This window comes from Podarcis liolepis (assembly GCF_965112155.1).
Source record: "Podarcis liolepis genome assembly, chromosome: 4".
Classification (NCBI taxonomy): domain Eukaryota; kingdom Metazoa; phylum Chordata; class Lepidosauria; order Squamata; family Lacertidae; genus Podarcis; species Podarcis liolepis.
Window position 1 is genome coordinate 98762448 of NC_139558.1, and position 26900 is coordinate 98789347.

The 26900-nt window shown below is 47.6% G+C and overlaps 1 protein-coding gene and 1 long non-coding RNA gene across 2 annotated transcripts in view; both read left to right on the forward strand.

The window, feature by feature from the left end:
- The window catches only part of LOC310705462, a 295970-nt gene that overhangs the window by 22456 nt on the left and 246614 nt on the right, over positions 1–26900 (forward strand). The gene's annotated exons all lie outside the window — the stretch shown is intronic.
- Positions 17416–26900, forward strand: part of P2RY6 (pyrimidinergic receptor P2Y6) — a 50356-nt gene continuing 40871 nt past the window's right edge. The window contains exon 1 of the mRNA XM_083499819.1: positions 17416–17521. The gene's annotated coding sequence lies outside the window, so the exon portion shown is untranslated. The remainder of the gene's footprint in view (positions 17522–26900) is intronic.

Consider the following 26900-nt stretch of genomic DNA (forward strand, 5'->3'; position numbering starts at 1 on the left):
TTACCTGGGTCAGAAGTGGATGGAAATGAGGAGCCAGGTGTCTGGGAAACGACAATTTCATTTGCAGGAGAGCTCATCGATCCATTCATGAGAAAAGATGGGTTCAAATTGAAAAGTAAGACACCTAAGGAAGTCGGCAAAATACTGCAGTTCAGAAGCAACTGCAAAGCGAACGATCCTTTCAGATCTCCTAAAAAAATTCAAGATTTGAAAGGAAACGAAAATCAAAGAAATAGCCCAAGAGTTTGGAAAGGGTAGTGTCTGTTCCAGCAAGCTCATCTGGAAAACTAAGAGAACTACGAGCAATGAATTGATTCCAGCAAATCCACATGAAATTGTTTATTGCTGATAGAACCCCATCTAGGAAGACCAATAGCATCAACAAAAGCATACCTTAGAAGATGAAATATCAGATGCTGCAACAGCTGAATCGTAACTGTTCTATCATGCAACATGCCAGTTTTACTTGAGGCTTTCCGTTTCATCCATTCCAATATCTGACACTTCAAAAACTGCTAAACATTTGGACGTTTCGCTGACAATGGCATATCCTTTACCCACTCGAGACAAGAGGAAATAATACCTTCTGTCCAGGGTTGTTAGGGGAGAAAGTTTCTAGCTCAATGGTGGAGCACATTTTACCCAAAGAAAACTCCAAATTTAATCTCTGGAATCTCCAGGCAGGGATGAGATTATAGGAATGGGGCAAAAAATTGATTCCGTTTTCATTTAAAAGTAAATCTACCTAAATCTGTGCCTTCTGAAACAATAAAGGTAAAGGTAAAAGGACCCCTGACCATTAGGTCCAGTCGTGACCGACTCTGGGGTTGCGGTGCTCATCTCGCTTTACTGGCCAAGGGAGCCGGTGTACAGCTTCCGGGTCATGTGGCCAGCATGACTAAGCCGCTTCTGGCGAACCAGAGCAGCGCATGGAAACGCTGTTTACCTTCCCGCTGGAGCGGTTCCTATTTATCTACTTGCACATTGATGTGCTTTCGAACTGCTAGGTTGGCAGGAGCAGGGACCGAGCAATGGGAGCTCACCCCGTCACGGGGATTCAAACCGCCGACCTTCTGATCAGCAAGCCCTAGGCTTTGTGGTTTAACCCACAGCGCCACCCGCATATACAAACCAAACCACAACCATCGTTCAACATTCACACTTCTCTGAATTCTGCAATGCGGTTTCTCAGCCATGTGTATAAAAATGTATATATTTGGGAACGTAAGAGAGAGAAATGAATCATATTGGGAAACTATGCTTTGCAGTAAATGTGTCTATTAGGCAAAACTGGGCAATGTACACCTGTCAGGAGCGACACCTCAACGCCTTGCAGATGTGCTGCATCAGGCAGATTTTAGGCATCACATGCCAGGAGAGAGTTTCAAGCAAAGGTGTGCTCTCCCAAGCTCACATTCCTGCTGGCTTGGACATGGCCACAGAATGTTAAATGGCGGGATCCCCAAAGACATTCTCTGTGGGGAGCTGGCTACAAAGATGTAGCTGCGCTACAAAGATGTCTGCAAAATGTGACATGAAGGGTCAGGACATTCTCAGGGAAACCCAAATGCTTGTTTATGAAGCTATTGTACTGCCAACCTTACTCTATGCTTGTGAAACATGGACCACTTATAAACATCATCTCCAATTCCTCGAAAGATTCCATCAACGGCATCTCCGAAGATTTTTACAAGCAAACTAATTCCAGTGTACTGGAAGAAGCAAAGATCACCAGTGTCGAAGCGATGGTTCTTCAACATCAACTTTGTTGGACTGGTCATGTTGTGCGGATGCCTGATGATTGTCTCCCAAAGCAACTACTCTATTCCAAACTTAAAAATGGAAAGCGTAATGCTGGTGGTCAACAAAAGAGGTTTAAAGCCTGTCTCAAGGGAAATCTTTTAAAATGTAGTATAAACACAGACAACTGGGAAACACAGGCCTGCGAGCGCTCCACTTGGAGAACAGCCTTTACCAAAGGTGTTGTGGGCTTTGAAGACACTCGAACTCAGGACGCAAGGGAGAAACGTGCTAAGAGTAAGGCATGCTTGGCAAATCCACACCGTGATCAACTCCCGCCCGGAAACCGTGGAAGGACGTGTGGATCCAGAATTGGCCTCCACAGTCACTTATGGACTCACTGTTAAGACCGTGTTCATGGAAGACAATCTTACTCGGCTACGAGGGATCGCCAAAGAAGAAGACATGAAGGATGACTGCTGGGAGGAGCACAGAGAGAGGAATCTCTCCCCCCAATGCTATAAAGTTGAGAAGCTAAGCTGACAAGACCCAGAGCTGGTTAAGACCCTGATTAAGAACTTCGACCTGGGCACCTTCTTAGATGTAGGAAATAACAAGTCAGAGCCTGTTTCTACCAAAACAGCGGGCGGACACTGTGGCCTCATATCCTGACGTTGGAGACCACTTGATTTGGAAAGCATACATGTGAAAGAGCAGAACTTCTGGAAATGCCCAGAAATGGGTCTTACACATGCATCACGCTGTCTAACAAAATGCTTGGAACTTTGCCTTGACTTTCTGCAAATACCAGAATTGCCTCCTTGTCTGGGAACAAGCTTTGAGGGTCAAGCATCCTAGCGACAAACAATGAGAAGCTCAGGAAGAAAAGCACATCTCTGCCCGTTTGGGAAAGGGATGTGAATCACTTTTGCCAAACACCAGCCGCACAGCACCCACCTGAGTGGCAATTCCACTCCCAGAAATTCCCAAGGCCTCTGACAACGTCTGTGATAGATGATGGATGAGCAGTGACCGGGGCACAAAACGTCGGGGCAAGGGCATGTCCAGCCAAATTGTGTGCCGGAAGGGTCCCTCGCTGGCTCAGTTCTAGAGCAGATGAGCAGCTCTCCAACATGGAAGGAGGCAGAAATCTCCCTTGGCAAGGGTCAGATGAAGGAGGAAGCCTCCCAGCTATTTGAGAGGTGGAAGGAAGGAAGGAAGGCTCTCTGCTAGGGGCGCCATGAAAGGATAAGAGAAGGGGTATCTGTCAGTCCCAAAACTCCTTGAAATAGTTGCAAGCAGCTAGGAATAGCTCCGGACACCTAGTGGCACTCCTGAAATCCATGGAGTGGCCTATAAATATGGAACACCCTCCCACCAGATGTCAAGGAGATGAGTAACTATATAACCTTTAGAGGACACCTGAAGCTTAAATGTTTGTTGGTTAGAGCATGGTGCTGATAATGCCAAGGTTGCAGGTTCGATTCTCGTATGGGACAGCTGCAGGGGGTTGGAGCAGATGATCCTCAGGGTCCCTTCCAGCCCTGCAACTCTATGATTCTATGAAGGCAGCCCTGTATAGGGAAGCTTTTTAATGTGCACTGTTCTATTGTGTTTTTATATACAGTCGTACCTCTACTTACGTATCCCTCTGGATATGGAATCTTCGGGTTATAGCCACGGCAAACCCGGAAGTATATACCTCCGGGTTTCGCCGCATGCACAGAAGCACTCTGCATGCCTTGCGCATGAGCAGAAGTGCTCAATCACGCCACACACATGTGCAGAAGCGCTCAATCACGCCATGCACATGTGCAGAAGCCCTCAATCACGCCACGTACATGCGCAGAAGTGCTCAATTGCACCACGCACATGCGCAGAAGTGCTCAATTGCACCATGCACATGTGCAGAAGCACTCAATCACGCCACGCACATGCGCAGAAGTGCTCAATCACACCACGCACATGCACAGAAGTGCTCAATTGCACCACGCGCATGTGCAGAAGCGCACCTCTATTTATCAAAAATAAAAAAATTCCTTCCAGTAGCACCTTAAAGACCAACTAAGTTAGTTCTTGGTATGAGCTTTCGTGTGCATGCACACTTCTTCAGATACACTGAAACAGAAGTTGCCAGATCCTTCTATATAGTGAGAAGGTGGGGAGGGGTATTACTCAGAAGGGTGGTGGGAATGGGTGATTGGCAGATAGCTGGGAGAGCCTGTTGACGACTCTTAACGACTGTAATAGGTCTTACAGGAAGAGGCAAGGGGTGAGAAGGTGAGAAATGGCTTAGTCATGTATAGTGAGATAAGAATCCAATGTCTTTGTTCAGCCCAGGTTTTTCCATTGTTTTAAGTTTGGTAATGAGTTGTAATTCAGCAGCTTCTCTTTCCAGTCTGTTTCTGAAATTCCTTTGTAGTAAAACAGCTACTTTGAGATCTTGTATAGAATGTCCTGGGAGATTGAAGTGTTCTCCTACTGGTTTCTCTGTTTTGTGATTCTTGATGTCAGATTTATGTCCGTTTATTCTTTGGCGTAAGGTTTGGCCTGTTTGTCCAATATAGAGAGCTGAAGGACACTGTTGGCATTTGATGGCATACACAATGTTAGACGATGAGCAATTAAATAGTCCCGAGATGGTATGTGTGATGTTGTTGGGGCCAGTAATGGTGTTGTCCGGGTGTATGTGGCAGCAAAGTTGGCATCTGGGTTTATTGCAGGCTCTGGTGCCAGTGTCTGTGTTAAGTCTGGTTGTGGTATTATTGTGGGTTAGGAGTTGTTTAAGATTGGGTGGCTGTCTGTAGGCAATGAAAGGTCTTCCTCCCAGAGCTTGAGAAAGAGAACTGTCATTGTCCAGGAGAGGTTGTAGATCTCTGATGATGCGTTGTACTGTTTTAACTTGGGAGCTGTATGTGATGACTAGAGGTGTTCTGTTATTTTCTTTTTTGGGTCTGTCTTGCAGCAAGTTCTCTCTGGGTATCAGTCTGGCTCTGTTGATCTGTTGTCTAACTTCATCTGCTGGGTATTTTAGTTCTGAGAAGGTTTGCTGTAGATCTCTTAGGTGAGAGTCTCTGTCTGTAGAGTTGGAACAGATGCGGCTGTAACGTAGTGCCTGGCTGTATACAATGGACTGTTTGGTATGTTTGGGATGGTAGCTGGAGGCATGTAGATATGTTTGTCGGTCAGTTGGTTTGCGGTATAAGGTGGTGTCTATGCGCCCATCCTGTATTTTTATAGTAGTGTCCAAAAAATGTATTTCTTGCATAGATTGATTCATTGTAAGGTTGATTGTGGGGTGAAAATCATTAAATTTCTGGTGAAAGGTGTCCAGGGTCTGTTGACCATGTGTCCAGATGATAAAAATATCGTCAATGTATCGCAGGTACAAGAGAGGTTTAAAACAATGGAAAAACCTGGGCTGAACAAAGACATTGGATTCTTATCTCACTATACATGACTATACCATTTCTCACCTTCTCACCCCTTGCCTCTTCCTGTAAGACCTATTACAGTCGTTAAGAGTCGTCAACAGGCTCTCCCAGCTATCTGCCTATCTCCCATTCCCACCACCCTTCTGAGTAACACCCCTCCCCACCTTCTCACTATATAGAAGGATCTGGCAACTTCTGTTTCAGTGTATCTGAAGAAGTGTGCATGCACACGAAAGCTCATACCAAGAACTAACTTAGTTGGTCTTTAAGGTGCTACTGGAAGGAATTTTTTTATTTTTGACTATGGCAGACCAACACGGCTACCTATCTACTACTGGAACCTCTATTTATGTAATTTTCAGGGTGTGAATGGACCCCTGGAATGAATTAAGTTCGTATCCAGAGGGTCCACTGTATGTTATGTTGGCCTTGGTGAAGATTTGACGTTTTCATCCCCAAAAAGTTTTTGATTTGAGTTTCTACTGAAATGATGCTACATTTTAATGTTGTACTTAATCTTGTTTTTAAGTTGTATTTTAATCGATTGTTTTTACCTGGTGTTAGTGGCCCTGAGCCCGGTCTTAGCTGGGGAGGGCGGGGTATAAATAAAATGTATTATTATTATTATATTTGCCCCCATTGTGGCTGGGGCAACCCAGTCAGTTGGGTGGGGTACAAATAAAATAAATTATTATTATTATTATTATTATTATTATTATTATTATTATTATTATTATTATTACAAAAACCCTGTAAGATAGGTTAGGCAGAGAGGTTGTAACTGCCTGAAGGTGACCAATGTTGATGTGTATATCACACTTATGTCCGCGGGAGGTCAAGCGTGGTGCCAGGGACTGGGCTGAGGAGCAATGGTGGAGATCACCGTCCCCTTACTGCATTTCCCAGAGAAGAGGGAGACAGTATAGATTTGCAACAGTGCTTTGCAGAAGGTCATAGTTCAGAAGCTGCAGAGGAGAGAAGCTGGGAAATATTGGAAGAGGAGCAGGAAGAAGAAGCACCGGAGGAGAGACAGGTGACAGACTCAGTGTCCTTGGAAAGCGTTCCTGACCCCTCCTCTCCCAGAACTTGGCGGGCATTGAAAGTAGGAGAACAGAAAGCTCAGAGGCAGAAAGTACAGATCAGCCAATGCAGGGGTGACGTACAATAGGAGAGACGGAGGGGATGGGAATGTTAGGATATTGATGTTCCGTTCCACCCTAAGAGGAACAGATGTGTGGAGCTATTGTATGTCACATGTCTGTTTACATTCCAGCACAGCTTGCTGGGAACTTCCGTTTGTATATAGCTTTTGCCTCATGCTTCTTGCTCTTAGACATGAAGGAGAGCAGACATGTTTTCTTTGTCTTGATCTATGCTGAAGAAACTGCTTGTAAATATGCTTTACATATGCCTCTGTCCACGCTTCTATCGCGAAGAGTTCATCACTCTGCTGATAAGAGGGTCTCCACCTTCTATAGAGTTCTGAAGCTGTGGGTCGCTGTTTGATGCTGTTCCGAGGACCGGAGTTCGCCCGGTTACCAGCCGGTGGGCTGGAGCCAGCTGGGGGCCTGCCAAATGCCCCCGTTTCCCTTGGACGCATTGCAACAGGGACTCTACTCAGACCAACGCCATTATCCAAGAGAGACGGCATTTCTACGTCTCTCTCTCTGTGAATGTTGAATAAAATACCTTGGTAAGAACTTCTTGTCTTTCCATTCCTGGCAGCCTGCTGTGAGGGAGGGGGGTTAGATTCCCTGAAGCCCGACACATGGGAGGAACTTCCTGGTGTAGAATAAGACGTCCCTATTTTCGTCGGAGAAATCTTGCAGGGTATGTTAGCCCAGCAGCTAGTTGGCAGGCAGCGCAATTCTTCCAACGGGGGGGCTGCCATGTTGGCACTATCCTGCCCCGGTGTGCAGCCAAGCCACGCCACAGTGTTTTGCGCAAGGTGCAGCTTCCAAAACAAGCTCTGGGGCAGCCCCACAGAGAGCGCATGGACAAAAGTTTTTTGTGAAACCCCAGCCTCCTGTTTTTAGCTCAGCTTTGCTCAGGGCTGTGGTGAACAAGTTTTCCTTCCAATCAAGCTTTTTTTTAAAAAAAAAATTATTAAGAATTTCAACATAACAATTTATCAAAAACATATCAACCTCATTTCCCCCCTTTCCCCCCTCCCCAAACCAGAACCCCACCCTCCCACCCCACCCCCAGACTTCCCTCAGCTCCTCTCTCTGGTTTTTCAGCACATGTTAATCTCTGCATATTGTAAAATTGTAAAGATCCTTAATTTATCTATCTGTATGTTGCCAATAATAAATTTGTGTATGTTTCTTCAAAACCTGCCAAGGAGTCCAGTTCAGTTTGTTGTTTCTTTAAATACTTTGTAAAAGGTTCCCATTCTTCTTTAAAGTCACAGTTGTCCTTGTCACGCAGTTTGTGTGTCAGTTTTGCCAGTTCTGCACAGTCCATCAATTTCTCTTGCCACAGTTCTTTAGTCGGGGTTTCCTCGTTCTTCCATCCCTTGTGCTATTAAGACTCTTGCCGCCGTTGTCACATACATGAAAATATTCTTCAATTTCCTTGGCAGGTCTTTTCCTACAATCCCTAACAGAAATACTTCGGGCTTTTTTAGTTGGAACATTTTCTTCAACTCATTGTATATCATTTCCCCCTTTTTTTTTAAATTTTACTACAATCCACCACATATGGTAACTGTTATGTACTGAAGTTCTCACCCTGGGCCAACAGGGGGATACTGTAGATAGTTATGCAAATGAAGGATCGAAAGTGACGTTCAGTGATTGGATAGCTTTAGAAAGTTGCTACAGTAACATTGTACTGGAGCTCTATATAAGCAGGCTGACTGAGCCTTCAGTTCTGTTCTGTTCTGGCCTCTGCATAAACAAGAGCTGTTTGAAGAATAACTGTGGCGTCTGATATGTTCACCCACAACTTAACAGTAACCTTCCAATAACCTTTAAGCAGCTTTGAGACTTAATGCATGCCAGGGTGGAGAGCTCAAAGGCATACCTGCTCCCAGAGTTTCCACTTTGGCAACAAATTCCGCATTCAAATCCCACCTTTTTCTCCATGGACCTCAAGGTGGCGCTCATGGTTCCTGCCCCCTCCTCATTCAGTTCACACAACAACCCTGTGAGGTGGGCTAGACTGAGAGGCTGTAACTGGCCCAAGGTCACGAGTGGTGCTGAACTCTCCATCCTTGGAGGTTTCTAAGCAGAGATCGGACGGCCATCAGCCATGGATGCTTTAGCTGAGATTTCTGCATTGCTGGGGGTTGGACTAGATGACCCCGGGGTCCCTTCCAACTCTCCCAAGATTCCATGATCTATGAGCCAGCAAACTTCATGGCCACTCCACCGATGTCTTCTCCTACCGGACGTTCATTTGCTCACATCTGAATGTCTCCCTTCTGGCCTTGTCAGCTCTAAACAACTGTTAAAAGAGAAATATGAGCCACCTTCTCCTTTTCACTAGACGCTGGTGGCACTGTGGTCCAAACCACTGATCCTCTTGGGCTTGCCGATCAGAAGGTCGCCGGTTCGAATCCCCGTGACAGAGTGAGCTCCCGTTGCTCTGTCTCAACCTAGCAGTTCGAAAGCACACCAGTGTAAGTAGATGAATAGGTACCACTGCGATGGGAAGGTAAAGAGTGTTTCCATGCACTGCTCTGGTTTCGACAGAAGCAGCTTAGTTATGCTGGCCACATGACCTGGAAAAACTGTCTGTGGACAAATGCCGGCTCCCTCGGCCTGTAAAGTGAGATGAGCGCTGCAACCCCAGAGTCATCTGCGACTGGACTTAGCTGTCACGGGTCCTTTACCTTTAATGCACTTAGGGATGCGGGTGGCGCTGTGGTCTAAACCACTGAGCCTCTTGGGCTTGCCGATCAGAAGGTCAGGGGTTTGAATCCCCGCGACCAGGTGAGCTCCCGTTGCTCTGTCCCAGCTCCTGCCACCCCAGCAGTTCAAAAGCACACCAGCACAAGTAGATAAATAGGTACCGCTGTGGCGGGAAGGTAAACGGCATTTCCATGCGCTCTGGTTTCCGTCACTGTGTTCTGTTGCACCAGAAGTGGTTTAGTCCTGCTGGCCACATGACTCGGAAAGTTGTCTGTGGACAAACGCCGGCTCCCTCGGCCTGAACGCGAGAAGAGTGCCGCAACCCCATAGTCGCCTGGATTAATGGAGTTTGCCACCCGCAGAGTCTGCCCTCATCAGAAGTGGGCGTGTGCTTTGGGTTGACAGATCAGGATTTCACATCCTTATGGCTATTTACAGTGTGTCCCTCCTCAAAGACAACAATGCACACCTCCTCAGAAAGAGCAGAACAAGGCGACTCGCTCTTTCTCTCTCTGAAAAGACTCCAGGGGGGATTGACAGCTGAGAGGTCCTGCCTGGAGGCATCAAGCACCTGTGCAAATATTGTGTTTTAAGGCTCTATCTGCACCAACTCCCTTCTAAGTAACTCCTTAGTTACTTCTCATGCCTAACATTTTGAGAAGGCTCAGAGCACCGAAAACAGCTCTGAAGGCATATCCATAGCAAACAAAGATATGTGCAGTCAGGGAGTCCTGCCCTGGCTTCACAGTGCAGCACATGCATTGTCCTGGGTTCAAATCCCGGCATCTCCAGTTCAAAGGAACAGAAGGAATTCTCCACTCAGGGCCTTGGGGAAGCTGCTGCCCTTCATTACGGTCATTAATGTGGAAACAGCATTATGGTATTGGCAGCCAATATCATAAGACTGCCCATATCATAAGGCCATTATTATGCAAATCTGTGGCGTGGCCATATTTGGAGTACTGTGAACGGTTCTGGTCGCCTCATCTCAAAGCTGAGTTGGAAAAAGTTCAGAAAAGGGCAACCAAAAATGATTGAGGGACTGGAGCTCCATGAAGAAAGGTTTGGGACTTTTTAGTTTAAAGGGGAGTAAGGGGGGCACATGGCACATGTTCAGGGAAGTTTTTAATGTTTGATGTTTTAGTGTATTTTTGGTCTCTGTGGAAGCCGCCCAGAGTGGCTGGGGAAACCCAGCCAGATGGGCAGGGTACAAATAATAAATTATTATTATTATTATTATTATTATTATTATTATTATTATTATTATTGCAGAGATATATAAAATTATGCACAGCGTAAAGAAAAGTAAATAGAGACCCATTTTTTCCCTCCCTCTCAGTCCAATGAAGTTGGGAGATCCAAGACAGTACTTTTTAACACCAGCATGGATACCTTTACAGAGAATTAGATAAGTTCAATGAGGATAGAGCTATCAATGGCTGTTAGTCATGATGTCTATGCTCCACCTATGTTGCCGGAAGCCACCGTATTTGTCGTTCGATAAGACGCACCTGACCATAAGACGCACCTAGTTTTTAGAGGAGGAAAACAAGAAAAAAAATATTCTGAACGAAACATTGGATATATGATTTTTGTGGTTCATGCTGTGGCCACAGGCATGTGATCTGATGGTGAATTTTGGGTGACCCAATGCAAAAATCCTGAGGATCCATGTGGATCCGTGCTTTGTAACCATGTTTTTGTGCCATTGTGGCCCCACAAAACAGTGGATGTGTGATTTTTTTGGTGCAGGCTCTAGGCATGGACATGCTATGTGATCTGATGGTGAATTTGGGGTGACCCAATGCAAAAATCCTGAGGATCCATGTGCTTTTACCTCCCCCCCTCCCAGGCAGCCTCCCTTATCACTAGCATCCCTTATCTCCCTCCCAATTGCTTGCCGATCAGCTGCTTCGTTTCAACGCTCCCTTCCCTCTTTCTAAAAAAAAAAGCGCAATCTGCTTTTTGGCCCGGGCAATTCGGCTCCAGGGACCACGCATTCGCTCCAGAAGACGCACAGACATTTCCCTTTACGTTTCAGGAGGGGGAAAGTGTGTCTTATGGAGCGAAAAATACAGTACAGTGGTACCTCGCAAGACGAATGCCTCGCAAGACGAAAAACGCGCAAGACGAAAGAGTTTTCCGTTTTTTGAGTCGTTCCGCAAGACAAATTTCCCTATGGGCTTGCTTCGCAAGACGAAACGTCTTGCGAGTTCTTGCGAGTTTGTTTCCTTTTTCTTAAAGCCGGTAAGCCGTTAATAGCCACTAAGCCGCTAAGCCGCTAATAGCCGCTAAGCCGCTAAGCTGTTAATAGCCGCTAAGCTGCTAATAGCCGTGCTTCGCAAGACGAAAAACTGCAAGATGAAGAGACTCGCGGAATGGATTAATTTCGTCTTGCGAGGCACCACTGTATATGCCACTGCTGAGAACCGCAGAAAGGGCTATTGCTCTTGTGCTCGGGTCCAGCAACTGGTATTCAGAACTATAATAGACTCACAGAATCATAGAACTGTAGAGTTGGAAGGGACCCAAGGGTCATCTAGTCCAACCCCCTGGAAGGCAGGAATCTCCGCTAAACCATGACAGGTGGCTGTCCAACCTCTGTTTAAAAACCTCCAAGGTGTCAGGAAAAAGCAGCAATGCAAAAGCCAGCAGCAGGTGGCATGAATGCAAAACAGGATGTTGATGTCTGCAATTGTACTAGTGGAGAAAGGGGGCAGTCCTTTCTCTATACTGAGCACCAGATGTTAGCTCAGAGTGTCATCTGACCTGTGCTGGAAGTGCAGGGGCGGAGTTGTGACTCTTCTGCCGGAGTCTGGAGGGTACAGACACGTTTCTCTGTACTGCTGAATGACAGGAATAAAACATGTAAATAGGACTCCTGTCTGTTCTTTCATCCCCTCCCTGGGGGAGTGCAGGGAGGGAGAGAAGGAGGAGGGTGTGTCCTGCTCACGTTTGAGGAGGATCGCCGATTTACGACCTTGCCTGCCGGGAGACGCAGACAGAAGGTCAACAAGGATCCCAGCCGAATGCCTGGGAGTGAGGCCAGTTACCTCTGACTGCGGCTGGAATCCTGACACAAGGAAGGAGAGTTCACCACCTCCTGAGGGAGACCGTTCCACTCTGGAACAGCTCTTTACTGTCAGAAAGGTCTTCCTGGGGTTGAGTTGGAATCTCCTTGCTTGTAATTTGAAGCCATGAGTTCAAGTCCTACCCTCCAGAGCAGGAGAAAGCAAGCTTGCTCCCTCTTCCATGTGACAACCCATGAGATATCTGAAGATGGCTCTCCTATCTCCTCTCCATCTCCTCTTTTCCAAAACATCCCCTGCTCCTTCAACCGTTCCTCATAAGGCTCAGTTTCCAGACCCTTGGTCATCTTAGTCGCCCTCCTCTGGACACCTTCCAGCTTGTCAACATCCTCCTTAAATAGTGGTGCCCAGAATTGGACACAGGACTCCAGGTGTGGTCTGACCAAAGCAGAATAGAGTGGTCCAAGCTGGTGTGTCGTCACCGGCTCCTGTGACAGCGAGTTCCACAGGTGTTTTTTTTTAAATGATTATTCTAATAATAATAATAATTTTTTAAAGAAAACCTGTGGAACTCGTTGTCACGGGAAGTATATGAATTATTTGCAGAGCAACTGTAATCAACAAACTACGCAAGTAGGACTACAAGAAGTTTTGTAAGGAGAAATATACGAAGTGGTACAAAGTGAAAAAAAGATAGAGATATTGGTTATGAGTTTGAAATGTAATAGGGAAAATAAGAAATGCATACTGAGAGATTAGATTGGAAAATTTTCAGACAAGATTGATGGAAGTTGAAAAAATGGAATAAGATGCAAAAGTATGTTTAATTACTGTTGAAAATGATATGTTAAAAAACTAATAAAAAATTATATATATTATTATTATTAATACCCCACCCATATGCCTGGGTTTCCCCAGCCACTCTGTGATGTGCAAAAGTGCTTTCTTTTATCTGCCCCGAATCTTCATCTGATTCCCACGAGTTCTAGAGCTAAGCGAGAGGGAGAAAGTACTTTTCTTTCCCCATGCAACGCATCCTTTTATAAACCTCTCTCATGTCACCTCTTCCGAGAAGCCTCTCTCCTTATCTCCCCAGCCCTGAGGCTCTGGGGACCCAGCCACATCACTCTCGGAGCCCAAGATCTCTTCTCCTATAAACACGAATCCCCGCTCCCCTTCAGAAGAATTGCAGATGACAGCCTTCTGCAATCTTTACAAAGTCCTTCCCGCAAAGAGTGCACAGATGGCCTTCTGGCGAAGTCCCTCTTGTCTAATGGTCTTTCTGCTCCCATTCATCAAACATGAGCTAATGGTGTGTTGGCTGCCGTTGCACGATGCTCGGGCCCAGACTGCATCCATCAATCTCTCCATTTAGGCCTGCTGTAAATCTCGCTGCGCCAAGCTCCTTACAGAGCCAGGGTTCCTCCTGAATTCAGCATCAGAAGTTCCTAGGAACAGAGCTGTAAAGGGAGATACAAAACTTGCAGGGCTAGGTAAAGGTAAAGGGACCCCTGACCATTAGTTCCAGTCGTGACCGACTCTGGGGTTGCGGTGCTCATCTCGCTTTATTGGCAGGGGGAGCCGGCATACAGCTTCCAGGTCATGTGGCCAGCAGGACTAAGCCGCTTCTGGCGAAACCAGAACAGCACACAGAAACGCCGTTTACCTTCCTGCCAGAATGGTACCTATTTATCTACTTGCACTTTGACGTGCTTTCGAACAGGTAGGTTGGCAGGAGCAGGGACCGAGCAACGGGAGCTCACCCTGTTGCTGGGATTCGAACCGCCGACCTTCTGATCGGCAAGTCCTAGGTTCTGTGGTTTAACCCACAGCGCCACCCGCGAGAAGCATCTTAATAAACTGCAGGACCAAAAGGCGCTTGTTAATTTGAGCCCTGGTTCCGTCTTGGGTCCGATGAACAACAGGGCAACCTCATTGCTGTTACTCCTTCAGAGTACAGTGGGACCTTGGGTTAAGTACTTAATTCGTTCCAGAGGTCCATTCTTAACCTGAAACTGTTCTTAACCTGAAGCACCACTTTAGCTAATGGGACCTCCTGCTGCCGCCGCACCGCCGGAGCACAATTTCTGTTCTCATCCTGAAGCAAGGTTCTTAACCCGAGGTACTATTTCTGGGTTAGTGAAATCTGTAACCTGAAGTGTCTGTAACCTGAAGCGTATGTAACCTGAGGTACCCCTGTATGTCACGTGAGCAGTCAACCAGGGCTAAACTCTGCCCACCTGTGGACCTGAAGTCACTATAAATTGCTGAGCATGGGAGGTAAAGGTAAAGGACCCCTGGACTGTTAAGTCCACTCAAAGGCGACTATGAGGTTGTGGCGCTCATCTCACGTTCAGGCTGAGGGAGCCGGCGTTTGTCCACAGACAGCTTTCCAGGTCATGTGGCCAGCAGGACTAAACTGCTTCTGGCACAATGGGACACCGTGACGGAAAGCAGAGCGCATGGAACGCCGTTTACCTTCCCACCACAGTGGTACCTATTTATCTACTTGCACTGGCGTGCTTTCGAACTGCTAGGTAGGCAGGAGCTGGGACCGAGCAACGGGAGCTCACCCCGTCGCAGGGATTCGAACCGCTGACCTTCCTATCAGCAAGCCCAATAGGCTCAGTGGTTTAGACCACAGCGCCACCTGCGTCCCTTAGAAGAAAGCAGGGACCCGAAACAAAGTCTCTCGTGCCAAGCAGTGCATTCACAAGCCCAAGCTGATATCCCATTGTGGCTTCACATCCTTCCCACCCCATTTGGATTGTCGTAAGATCTGACCTCATGGGAAGCTGCCTCTGGGTGCTCTAGATTCCGAAGACTTGCTAAAAATGTGGGTATGCATATTTTCACGCTGGAAAGATAAACAGTGGGCATTGAGTCTGCAGAGTCTAGACCCTCTGAGCCTGTGAAGGATGAGCGCATTGTATATAGGCCTCCTGGGGGAAAAACAAGAGTGTGGATTATTATCAGGGGGCACTTCCTCTCTCAACTGTATGGAACGGTTTCCCAAGGAACTGTGCCAAAACACCCAACTAGAGGCAGTAAGAAACTGAATCAGGGACGAAATGCGAGGCGATAATGAACTCGGCTTGCATCAGCAGGGATGAATTTTGCTGACTGTTCGCGTCACTGATTGTTCACCATCCGCTGTGCCATTAAGTGCATTGAAATGCATGACTTTGGGCCATGTTAATATTTGGATTTAGTTTTGAATTGAAAGCAGCCCAACCAAGTCTGCAGAAGTCATTGGGGTGGTTTGCAAGGGACCTCTTTGCGCTGCGCTGCGCTGCTTTCTGGGGAATCTCAACGCTTTACATGACGGAAACCTGACACACACCCAGCCTAACCTTTTCTAAAAAGGTATCGCTGAAATTTAATCAGAGGATTAAAAGGCTTTCACTGGTGCTGAAAACACCATGCCTAGCGAGCTTCTCTGTGGGGAAGCGATTCTGCAAATGGGGTGCCACCACCAAAAAGGTCTTTCCCCCTAGAGCTGGGGTCAGCAAACCTTTTCAGAAGGGGGCTGGTCCACTGTCCCTCAGACCTTGTGGGGGGCCAGACTATATTTTGGGGGGAAAAGAACAAATTCCTATGCCCCACAAATAACCCAGAGATGCATTTTAAATAAAAGGGAGGCATTCTACTCATGTAAAAACATTCTGATTCCCAGACCATCCGTGGGCTGGATTGAGAAGGCGATTGGGCCATATCCGGCCCCCGGGCCTAAGCTTGCCTACCTGTGCCCTAGAGGGCACCTGGCTAACTTCAGTGGGGCACCTGGAGAAGGGTCTCCGATGAAGATCAAAGGACCAGGCAGGTACATACTTATGGGAGAAAGTGATCTTTCAGGTAACCTGCTCCCAAAACAAGGTTGTATCTGTTGGCGATAGCAGCACTAAGCATGTTGACAATAACAAATGTTATTTGGGAAACCAACGTCCCCCAAACATTCAGGGGACGGTCGCCACGTTCCTCCCTCCTTGCTTCGGAGCTTCACAGAGGCGGCGCTGCTGGAGAAAGTGAGCTGGAGCTTGCTCTTAGAAATTGCCTTGCAAGATCAGGCGGTTTGCTTGCTGCTTATTATACTGGGGGAAAGCTCGTTGTTAGGACAGGCAGGAGGCAAGGAGCCCAGGAGAGTGTTGTCCATAACATTGCTGGGGTAACTCAGTTGGTAGAGCATGGGTCATGGGTCGAGTCCCACATTGGGCAAAGATTCCAGCATTGCAGGGGGTTGGACTAGATGACCCCTTGTGTTCCCTCTCAACTCTTCTATGCTGCTGCTTCTTCTGTGATCACTTGTAATCGAGTAAGATCAGGGGTCAGCAAACCTTTTCAGCAGGGGGCCGGTCCACTGTCCCTCAGACCTTGTGGGGGGACAGACTATATTTTGGAAAAAAAATCAATGAATTCCTATGCCCCACAAATAACCCAGAGATGCATTTTAAATAAAAGCACACATTGTACTCATGTAAAAACACACTGATTCCCAGTCATGTGGCCAGCATGACTAAGCCGCTTCTGGCGAACCAGAGCAGCGCACGGAAATGCCGTTTACATTCCCGCCGAAGCGGTACCTATTGATCTACTTGCACTGGTATGCTTTTGAACTGCTAGGTTGGCAGGAGCAGGGACAGAGCAACGGGAGCTCACCCCGTCGCGGGGATCGAACCACCAACCTTCTGATTGGCAAGTTCTAGGCTCTGTGGTTTAACCCACAGCGCCACAGGGTTATAAAGACTAGGACTAGCCGCCTGAGAAACAGTTTCTATCCAAATGTGATTTTGATTTTCAACTTAGTGTAAGGTAGTCTCTATGGGAGTATGTTGTTGTTGTTTAGTCGTTTAGTCGTGTCTGACTCTTCGTGACCCCGTGGACCAGAGCACGCCCGGCACTTCTGTCTTCCTATGGGAGTATATTGTATTTAATTATGGGGTATCAGAGTTTTTAGGGGGTCGACCAGGCTGGGATAGCTGGGACAGCAGCCTTGTTGGTTTTTGAATGTCTGATGCAATTTTTTTCAGTTTCGTTGTTCTGTATGGGACAATGACAACAGAGATTATCGTATCGTATCGTAATTTAGGGAATTGTGGGTTCAAATCACCCCGCTTCTGAACTCATCCTCCTCCCCTTTTCCAAAGACGCGCGCCCCTAGCATCCCAAAGGGGATGGAGATCAGGTTAGAGGTCCCCGGGATGGGCGTGGAGCAGGTGTCAAGGGAGGCTGGCGGCTGCAGGAGCGAGGCAGCAGCGGGAGCCTCCGACGGGGCGGGCTTGGAGGGCTGGCCCGGGGCGTGTCTGCCCTCCCTCCCCACCGCCTTCCCTGCTGTCCGCCCCGCGCGCCGCTTCCCGGAGCCAGAGCGCAGCGCAGGTTCCCACGCGCCGGCGAGGAGGCTGCCTCGCGCCTCCAGCCAGGAGAGAGAGACCCCTAGTCCGGAGGAAGAGGAGGACACGATCCGGTAAGGCTGCCTGGGAGAGAGGGAGGCAAGGGGAGCCGGACCTCGCCTGGGGCTGCCTGCGTTTGCTTCAGCTGGAAACCCCCCACCCTCTTTGGAGAAGGGTGCGCCAAAGACCTGGGGTTGAGGAAGGTTGGTTGGGGGGGGGTGCCTATCCAGAGACGCCCCTTGGGGCTTCCCGGAGGTGCCTTCTGTGGTTCCAAGTCGCTTACAAACTGAGCGTCGAGTCTCCATAATTATAATTGATTGACTGATCTTTTTATTAGGCACCTAACTGCAGAAAAGCCTCTGAGACAAAATTAAGAGCCCAAAGCGGCATTATTCTCGTTGCTTTGCTAAGAGAGGGACTTGGTGTCAGGACAGCTGCTGGGCTTGCAGAAGGCCCCGGGTTCAGTCCTGGAGATCTCCAGTTCTAAGGGGGTCAAGGGATGGGAAATTGCTCTGTCTCTTTGCCTGAGACCCTAAAGACTGGCACCCCTGAGCTGGTCAAGGATGTGAGCTTCCTCTTATTGGTGGAACACCTGCTCTGACTGCAGAACGTCTCAGGTTCAATGTCTGGCATCTACGGCTTCAGGGATCAGGCAGTAAGTAATGGGGGAAGACCACCCATCCGCCATGCTTCAGGTTGAGACCCTGGAGAGCTGCAAGCAGTCTAGAAGGCAGCTCCTTACATTCTGCAACCACCACAGCCCCTCCTGCCATTCTTGGATTCAAGGCAAGTGGTCTAACCTGGGCTTCTCATATCCCAGTCTTGGTTGAGCATCAGTCCAGCATCTCCCCTGAAAAGGGGAGCCACGGTGGTGGGAATTGCCTCTCTCCCAGGCCCCAAAGCCCCCCCCCCCCATGAACCCTGCTAGACAAAACAGACCAACAGCCTGCTGACCTGGTTCGTCATAGGTTTTGGATAGTCTTTCTGGTTTTTTGCACAGAAATTTGATGCCACCGTTGCCAAATGAATTTAACAGCTTTAAAGCTGTATTGAAGTGCCAAGCTATGCGATGTCAGAAAATCTGATCGCAAAGCCCCTGTGTCTTTTTCTCTAATTGAAGGGAGAGGAGGGGAGCTGTGGGGACCAGTGGGTTAACCCTTTCCCCTCCTGACTACTATTAACTCTGGGTTTGGTTTGGTTTCAAGGCAGGTGTTGTTTTTGTTTAGACGTTTAGTCGTGTCCGCCTCTTCGTGACCCCCTGGACCAGAGCACGCCAGGCCCTCCTGTCTTCCACTGCCTCCCGCAGTTTGGTCAAACTCCTGCTGGTAGCTTCGAGAACACTGTCCAGCCATCTCGTCCTCTGTCATCCCCTTCTCCTTGTGCCCTCCATCTTTCCCAGCATCAGGGTCTTTTCCATGGAGTCTTCTCTTCTCATGAGGTGGCCGAAGTCTTGGAGCCTCAGCTTCAGGATCTGTCCTTCCAGGGAGCACTCGGGGCGTACCTGATTCTTCCTTGCAGCTTGAAGGAAGGGCTTGAATTTGAGAATCGGTGCAAGGGAAAGCGTTAAACTCTCCCTCTCTCAAGGGGCAACCCACACTGCTGCTTACAAGCGAAGAAAAGGACCTTGAGGGATCTATCTGTCCTCATATATAGGGAGATAAGATGCCTCTCTGAGCCTCTGGCTCAACATCCATCTCAAATCAATACGTAGTCTGTGGAATGCCAAGGGAAGGCACCTTTGAGTTAACTTAATTGAGTTAAACTGTGGAACTCACTGCCACAGGAGGCAATGGTGGCCACCAACCTTGATGCCTGGGTTATACAAATACATGGAGGAGAGGGCCGTTGATGGCTCCTAGCCATAAGGGCTGTGCTCTGCCACCACTGAAGGCGGCAGCAATGCTTCTGAACATCAGTTTCTGGGAATCACAGGAGGGGAGAGTTGCTCTTGTGCTCAAAGCCTGCTTGTGGGTTTCCCTGATCGGCCACCGTGAGAAGAGGATGGTGGACTAGATGGGCCATTTAGCACTCCTTATGCTCTTCCGTGGCGTTTTCTTGGCAGGGATACTGGAGTGGCTTGCCAGTCCATATAGTTAAAGCCATGGTTTTCCCAGTAGTGATGTATGGAAGTGAGAGCTGGACCATCAAGAAGGCTGATCGCCGAAGAATTGATGCTTTCGAATTCTGGTGCTGGAGGAGACTCTTGAGAGTCCCCTGGACTGCAAGAAGATCAAACCTCTCCATTCTGAAGGAAATCAGTCCTGAGTGCTCACTGGAAGGACAGATCCTGAAGCTGAGGCTCCAAGACTTTGGCCACCTCTTGAGAAGAGAAGACTCCCTGGAAAAGACACTGATGCTGGGAAAGATGGAGGGCACAAGGAGAAGGGGACGACAGAGAATGAGATGGTTGGACAGTGTTCTCGAAGCTACCAGCATGAGCTTGACCAAACTGCGGGAGGCAGTGGAAGACAGGAGTGCCTGGCGTGCTCTGGTCCAGGGGGTCATGAAGAGTCGGACACGACTAAATGTCTAAACAACAACAATGCTCTTCCGAGCTGTTAGTTTAGCAAAAGCGCTCTCTTCTCCAAACTCAAACACCATTCGAAATAGCAGCTGAGTGGAATCAGATTGCTGGGATATCTAAGGATCGGTATATATGCCTTGTGTTCCTTTGCCTGGTAGTGGATATCATAACAGCCTCGGAGGCAGGGATGGAGGCCAACATATTTTCGAGGGGGGGGGATTTATGGGGCCCAGCGACCTCTGAAGAGAGAAGAATTACAGTGTGTGGATGCCTGTTACTTAGCACCCACAGAGGCATAACACAATATATATAAGTTTGGAAGCGCTGGCATTTTGGACATTTAGAAGACCCCCCCAAAGTCAAGATCCCTCATAATCTGCTTAGTAAAACTTTTAGAGAACAGTGCTGTTTTTCTAGAACTCGCCCTGAACGCCTCCCTTGTTCTCTTAGAATTGCAATGGTGCCCACAGAGTTATTGGGGAGGGAGCCCTGCAAATAGATAAATAGATAGATGATAGATAGATAGATAGATAGATAGATAGATAGATAGATAAAGGTAAAGGGACCCCTGACCATTAGGTCCAGTCGTGACCAATTCTGGGGTTGCGGCGCTCATCTCGCTTTACTGGCCGAGGGAGCTGGCGTACAGCTTCCGGGTCATGTGGCCAGCATGACTAAGCCGCTTCTGGAGAACAGCGCACGGAAACACTGTTTACCTTCCCGCCGGCGTGGTACCTATTTATCTACTTGCACTTTGACGTGCTTTTGAACTGCTAGGTGGGCAGGAGCAGGGACCGAGCAATGGGAGCTCACCACGTCGCGGGGATTCGAACCACCGGCCTTCTGATTGGCAAGTCCTAGGCTCTGTGGTTTAACCCACAGCGCCACCTGCGTCCCTCAGATAGATAGATAGATAGATAGATAGATAGATAGATAGATAGATAGAAATTAAAAGTATCTCAGTGCTTTGGTAGTATTGCTTAGTTCAGGAAAGCAAGAAAATGGGAATGGAAGTTTGGGAAATTATGCTAGCATGTCTTGACAGTGGGTCGATCTTCAGACTGGAACTTTGAGTTCACCCACTGAAAGGGATTTGCAATGGATTTGGGAAACACCAAGGTTTTCAGACAGTGTTTTTTTTAGTTTATGCAATTCTCATATATTGGACGCTGCCTCTGATAACCTGAAAATAGGACTAGGCGTGGAGATACAAAATAAGCCCATCACTATTCTCTCTGAGAGCTAAATGCATCATCCATCTCAATACAGTGTTTATGATCTGTAAAAGAATACGAACAACATTAGCAAAACAGCAATCCAAAAAACAAACTGTTCAGTTTATACACGCAGTCTCCCATAGGTGCTAACTCCCTGGGGGCCTGAGTGCTAGAGCCCCCACAAAATTCCCCATGAAGGGGCCAGGCACCCAGAAATTTTGGTCCCAGGGTCATGCATACTGGATGACACCCAAGGCCCTGGGCACTAACGGTTATGGGGCCAAGTTGGCATTCCTGCATCCTTCACAGCCCCGTGACTCATAATCTTTCACTCTGTTTGGATCATTAAAACACACGTACACATATGTGTCTGTGGTTTTATACATGCTTTACCCGTGGGTGTGTGTTTGAATGAATTCTTGCACTTGGCTGTTGCAAAATTCGGGGAAGCACAATTTTGGAAGGAGGGTTACGTTCTGGTTTGCGTCTTATTCTGGAAAGTGCAATTTCGTGTGAACTGAATGAAATTTCCTATGCGTATCCCTTCTTCTCCGGTTGCCCTCCCCCTGGGCTGACCTTGGGGAGCTCAGTCAGTTGATCATGAGACTCTCAAATGGATGGAAAGACTCTTAATCTCAGGGTTGTGGGTTTGAGCCCCATGTTGGGTGAATGATTTCTGCACGGCAGGGGGTTGAGATAGATGATTGTCGTGGTCCCTTCCAACTCTACAATTCTATGATTCCTCTCTCTCTCTCTCTCTCTCTCTCCCTCCCTCCCTCCCTCCCTCCCTCCCTCCTTCCTTCCCTCCCTCACATTCCTGCTTTCCCTGCTTCTTCTGCATCTCCTCCTACTCCTCCTTTCAACTCCCTTCTCAAGCAAAGCTTTATTTTGCACTTCCATTAGCATTCCTCTGGCTGCTTCTCCATCTCAGAAAGGACTTTCTCTTTTCTCTTTCGAGCAACCCTTGACCAGCGCAATATTGATGTGAAATTGATGCATTAGTACAGGGGTCAGCAACCTAAGGCCCATGGGGGTCATTTAACCGGCCCATAATAATAATAATAATAATAATAATAATAATTTATTATTTATACCCCGCCCATCTGGCTTGGTTTCCCCAGCCACTCTGGGCGGCTTCCAACAAAGTATTAAAATACAGTAGTCTGTTAAACATTAAAAGCTTCCCTAAACAGGGCTGCCTTCAGGTGTCTTCTAAAAGTCTGGTAGTTGTTCTTCTCTTTGACATCTGGTGGGAAGGCGTTCCACAGGGCGGGTGGCACTAATGAGAAGACCCTCTGCCTGGTTCCCTGTAACTTGGCATTAGGTCCGGTTGTGACCGACTCTGGGGTTGTGGCGCTCATCTTGCTTTACTGGCTGAGGGAGCCGGTGTACAGCTTCCGGGTCATGTGGCCAGCAGGACTAAGGCGCTTCTGGCAAACCAGAGCAGCGCACGGAAATGCTGTTTACCTTCCCGCTGGAGCGGTACCTATTTATCTACTTGCACTTTGACGTGCTTTCGAACTCCTAGGTTGGCAGGAGCAGGGACCAAGCAATGGGAGCTCACCCCGTTGTGGGGATTCGAACCTCCGACCTTCTGATCGGCAAGTCCTAGGCTCTGTGGTTTAACCCACAGCGCCACGTGCGTCCCTTATAAGGGAACTTACCAGGAATGTAATATTGAGAGGCTTAAACAAGCCTGCAACCACCAATCTGGTGTGCGTTTAAAAGGGGAATGTGAAACTCTGCTAAGTTATAGAAATTGCAAGCGCAAATTATTATTATTAAACAATATATCCTCTCCTGCCTCCCTAAACAGGAAGCACAAAGGGGCTCTCCCCCCCCCCCATGCAACCCTGTGCACCTTCCCAAAAGTTGCTTTGGGGTGGGGTCAGGAGACACACACCCCTCCAGGACAGTAGGCAGGGATGGAAGGGGAGATGGTTCTGTCCGGGAAGAAGAAATACTTTCAAGGGCGGAACTATCTGCTTAGTGCTGCCCTGAATTCCACCCTGTATTTATTTACATTCCTTGCCCTTCTTCCAAAAGTTGCTCAGGGCTATCACCTTAGGTCAGTCACAGTCTCTCAGCCTAACCTGCCTCGCAAGGTTGTTGTAAGGATGAAGTAGAGACAGGGAGAAAGGAAGCCTGCCACTCTGAGCTCCTTGGAGGAATGTTGGGATAGAAACGTAATAACAACGTAATAACATATAATAAATATGTTGTTGTTGTTGTTTAGTCGTGTCCGACTCTTCGTGACCCCCTGGACCAGAGCACGCCAGGCACTCCTGTCTTCCACTGCCTCCCGCAGTTTGGTCAAGCTCATGTTCGTAGCTTCGAGAACACTATCCAACCATCTCGTCCTCTGTCATCCCCTTCTCCTTGTGCCCTCCATCTTTCCCAACATCAGGGTCTTTTCCAGGGAGTCTTCTCTTCTCATGAGGTGGCCAAAGCATTGGAGCCTCAGCTTCAGGATCTGTCCTTCCAGTGAGCACTCAGGGCTGATTTCCTTCAGAATGGATCGGTTTGATCTTCTTGCAGTCTATAGGACTCTCAAGAGTCTCCTCCAGCATCATAATTCAAAAACATCAATTCTTCGGCGATCAGCCTCCTTTATATCCAGCTCTCACTTCCATACATCACCACTGGGAAAACCATAGCTTTATTGGCAAGGTGATGTCTCTGCTTTTTAAGATGCTGTCTAGGTTTGTCATTGCTAATAAATATACACATCGATAATTAAACAAAACTATGAAAACTAAAAAACACACAATTAAAACATCTAAAAAATATTATTATTATTATTATTTATTATTATTTACAGCTGTCATGTAAGATTGGGCTTTCAACAGCTTCCAATACGTGGATAAAAATTAAAAGGTTTGCCAATAAACATCAGCACATATGAATAATTCAGTTCCAGCAATTTGGTGAATAGGTACGATTCGAACGATTTAGCAGCTCGTTAAGTTTTAATTGTACAACAGATTGACGCCAGTATTGTCAAATATTAACACATAAGTTCTCTAAGGTATAAATTGATCTGCAGGGATCTAGAGGGCTGCATAAATAACAGCAAAATGCACAACACTAATACCAAATTATAAGCTATTCTTCCTCTTTTCTGCCTAAATTCACTGTTTGGTAAAAACCACCCATACCCACCTGTTCCCTGCCTGGTGGTAGCAGCTGAGTCGATGACTTTAAAGTGATTGTGTCCACTAATTGTTAGTGGGACCCAAGGGGGAAGAAATGTTGAAAAGGATCGTTCGGCAGAATGTGTGCAAATACTTAAAAGTGCAGGTATCTGGTGGGTTCAGATTCCTAAGCTGTGCTGGGAAGAGGTTTGTTTACGCAATTGTGTGTTAACCCTCATTGATCGGTGCAGAGACACAAAGCCTTTCCCCTCCTTTTCATAAGATCTGTCTAATGGTTTCTTTGGTGCTGCTATTTGGGTGTAGCCCAGAGCTGGAAATAGCCAAGAAGGAAAAAGGAAAGAAGGTTTAGAAGCCTATTACTTTTCGAAGAAATCAACCGGGGCCTGGAGGGGCTAATTGGTAGATGTTTTCAATTAAGTCTATTCATCATAAATACCGCTCGTTGTGGGGCGAACAAACAAACAAGGGTGGGTCCTTTGCCTGCACGTCCCATTTGTGGCTTCCCAGAAGCTTCTGTTGCAAGCGGGATGCTCAGCTCGGCAGACCCGTTAATGTCTCCGAGCGGATTCCCTAATTCTGGTCTAAAGCCGCCCTCTCTTAAAAGCCCTTCGATGTGGCCGGCGCGTCTTTGAAAGCTACGTGCAGGTTCTTGCAGATATACGAACTGTGATGTTTCGGTCAGGAGCGAGCAGCAATAAATCTCACCAATGAGTCGGAGTTAACTCTTTGTTTGCAAAACAGGATCTACACAGGTGTCAGGATTTGGTTCAGAAGCAGGTCAGTGCAATGAAACAGAGTGAGTTGTCAATGAAGCAGACCCCCCAACATTTCTCCAATGAAAATAGGGATTTCCTATAGAATAATAATAATAATAATAATAATAATAATAATAATACTCTGCCCACCTGACTGGGTTGCCCCAGCCACTCTAGGCGGCTTCCAAGATATATAAAAACATCATAAAACATTAAAAACCTTCCCTGTCCAGGGCTGCCTTCAGATGTCTTCTAAAGGTTGTATAGTTACTTATCTCCTTGGCTCTTGGGGTCGCATAACTCCATACCCTCCAACATTTCTCTGACGAAAAGAAGGACATCTTAAAGAAAAGCAGAACGTTCCAGGATCAAATCAGAAACCAGGATAGCTTCTGTAAATCTGGGATTGTCCCTGGAAAATAGGGACACTTGGAGGGTCTGTTAAAGTTATTCTTTATTCAAGGCAATGCCTTGAATACAACTCAGCAACCCTTCCCCAGTAGGTCTTGCCCAGACATCCCCAAACTCGGCCCTCCAGATGTTTTGGGACTACAACTCCCATCATCCCTAGCTAACAGTGGTCAGGGATGGTGGGAATTGTAGTCCCAAAACATCTGGAGGGCCGAGTTTGGGGATGCCTGGTCTTGCCACTCTAGAGCAGCTGCCAGAAATGAAGGTGCCTTCCTTCCACCCTTTCGAAGGCTCCTCCACTGCCAGATGTTTCCCAAGCACACCTTTGGCATCTGTTCTGCTCTCCTTGTTATTCTGCGCGTTCTTGGAGACCAGGAAGGATGGGAGCTTGTCATAGAAGGAGAGGGAGACTCCCAAGGTTCTTCTGCGGTCTCTTAACACCCCTCCTCCTCTGCTTCAGCCTCAGCGTCTGAACTGCTCCCTGTCACAGGTTCCTCCTGCTCATGAAATCCTGTTGCCCCTTCAGTCCCCATCACCTCCTTCTAATCTTCTCCCTCTGACCTGCTGTTGTCCAGCCAGTCCCTTACAACAGGCCTAGAATGATTTACAGTGGTACCTCGGATTAAGTACTTAATTTGTTGCAGAGGTCCGTTCTTAACCTGAAACTGTTCTTAACCTGAAGCACCACTTTAGCTAATGGGGCCTCCTGCTGCTGCCGCGCCGCCGGAGCACGATTTCTGTTCTCATCCTGAAGCAAAGTTCTTAACCTGAGGTACTATTTCTGGGTTAGTGGAGTCTGTAACCTGAAGCATATGTAACCTGAAGCATATGTAACCCAAGGTACCACTGTATTATAATAATTTGTTATTTATACCCCACGGATCTGGCTGGGTTTCTTGGCGGATCCCAACAGAATATTGTTAATAATAAAGCAGCAATAAAACATCAAACATTAAAAACTTCTCTAAACAGAGCTGCCTTCAGATGTCTTCTAAAAGTCAGATAGTTGTTTATTTCCTTGACATCTGGTGGGAGGGCGTTCCACAGGGCAGGTGCCACTACTGAGGGAACTGCCATAAAGCCCTCGGAGCTGGACCTCAGCTGAACGATGGGGGTGGAGACGCTCCTTCAGGTCTACTGGGCCGAGGCCATTTAGGGCTTCAAAGGTCAGCACCAACACTTTCAGTTGTGCTCGGAAACGTACTGGGAGCCAGTGTAGGTCTTTCAGGAGCGGTGTTATATGGTCTCGGCGGCCGCTCCCAGTCACCAGTCTAGCTGCCGCATTCTGGATTAGTTGTAGTTTCCGGGTCACCTCCAAAGGTAGCCCCACATAGAGCGCATTGCAGTAGTCCAAGCGGGAGATAACCAGAGCATGCACCACTCTGGCAAGA